Source organism: Mus musculus, chromosome 9 (genome assembly GCF_000001635.26).
Source record: "Mus musculus strain C57BL/6J chromosome 9, GRCm38.p6 C57BL/6J".
NCBI classification, from domain to species: domain Eukaryota; kingdom Metazoa; phylum Chordata; class Mammalia; order Rodentia; family Muridae; genus Mus; species Mus musculus.
Window position 1 is genome coordinate 124,366,992 of NC_000075.6, and position 1,088 is coordinate 124,368,079.

A 1,088-nucleotide genomic window follows, 5' to 3' on the forward strand; every position below is an offset into this window, starting at 1 on the left:
ATGTGTATGCCTGTGCCTGAGTGAATATAGGTGCACTACATGGGTACTCTGCCTGCAGAGACCATAAGAGGGTGTCAGATCCCCTGGAGCTAATGTTAGAGACCGCTGTGAGCCCCACAGTATAGGTACTGGAAACCAAACCTGAGTCTTTTGCAAGAGCACCAAATGTTGGTAACTGCTGAGCCATCACAATAGCTCTATCAGTAATTCTTCAGAGTATACATCTCACTTTGTTGTGTTCCAAGTGTTTTTGCAGTGGTCTTCAACAAGATCATAGGCATACACAGATATTTATATTTATATTCATAAAGTAGCAAAATTACAGTTATGAAAAAGCAGTAAAAGTAACATTATAGTTGGAGGTCACCAAAACATGAGAAACTGTATTAAATGGTTTTATCGTTGAGACCATTGAGAACCATTGCATTATTATTTTAATGATTCTTTCAGTGGGATGAGAATTAAAATGAGCCCATACTGAAAAACTCCCTGCCCTTATTTAACAACCACAACGAACAGTGTACTATGTGATAAATTAGTGACCAAATGTATGTATTGAGATAGGGAATGGGGTGTCTCTGTGGAAGCCAGATATTGACATCAGGTTTCTTCCTTGATTACTCTTTACTTGATTTTGGAGACAGATTCTCAGTAAACCAGGAGCTCATCAAATTTGGCTAGGCAAGGTGGCCTGAGGCCCCAGCAACCTCCTTCCCTAGTTCGAGGATTCCAGGGCTGTGCCATCACACCCTGCTCTTTTTGTTTCTTTACACATATTATATCTTGACCTTGGATTTCTCCTATCTCCCTTCCTCTAAGTGCCCCTCCCAACACACACTCCCCCTCTCCCCTATATTCACTTCTCCCTCCTTGTCCTTCAAAATAAATACATAGATAAGAAAGGGAGGGAGGGAGGGAGGGAGAGAGAGAGAGAGAGAGAGAGAGAGAGGAAGAGAGAGAGGAAGAGAGAGAGGAAGAGAGAGAGGAAGAGAGAGAGGAAGAGAGAGAGGAAGAGAGAGAGGAAGAGAGAGAGGAAGAGAGAGAGGAAGAGAGAGAGGAAGAGAGAGAGGAAGAGAGAGAGGAAGAGA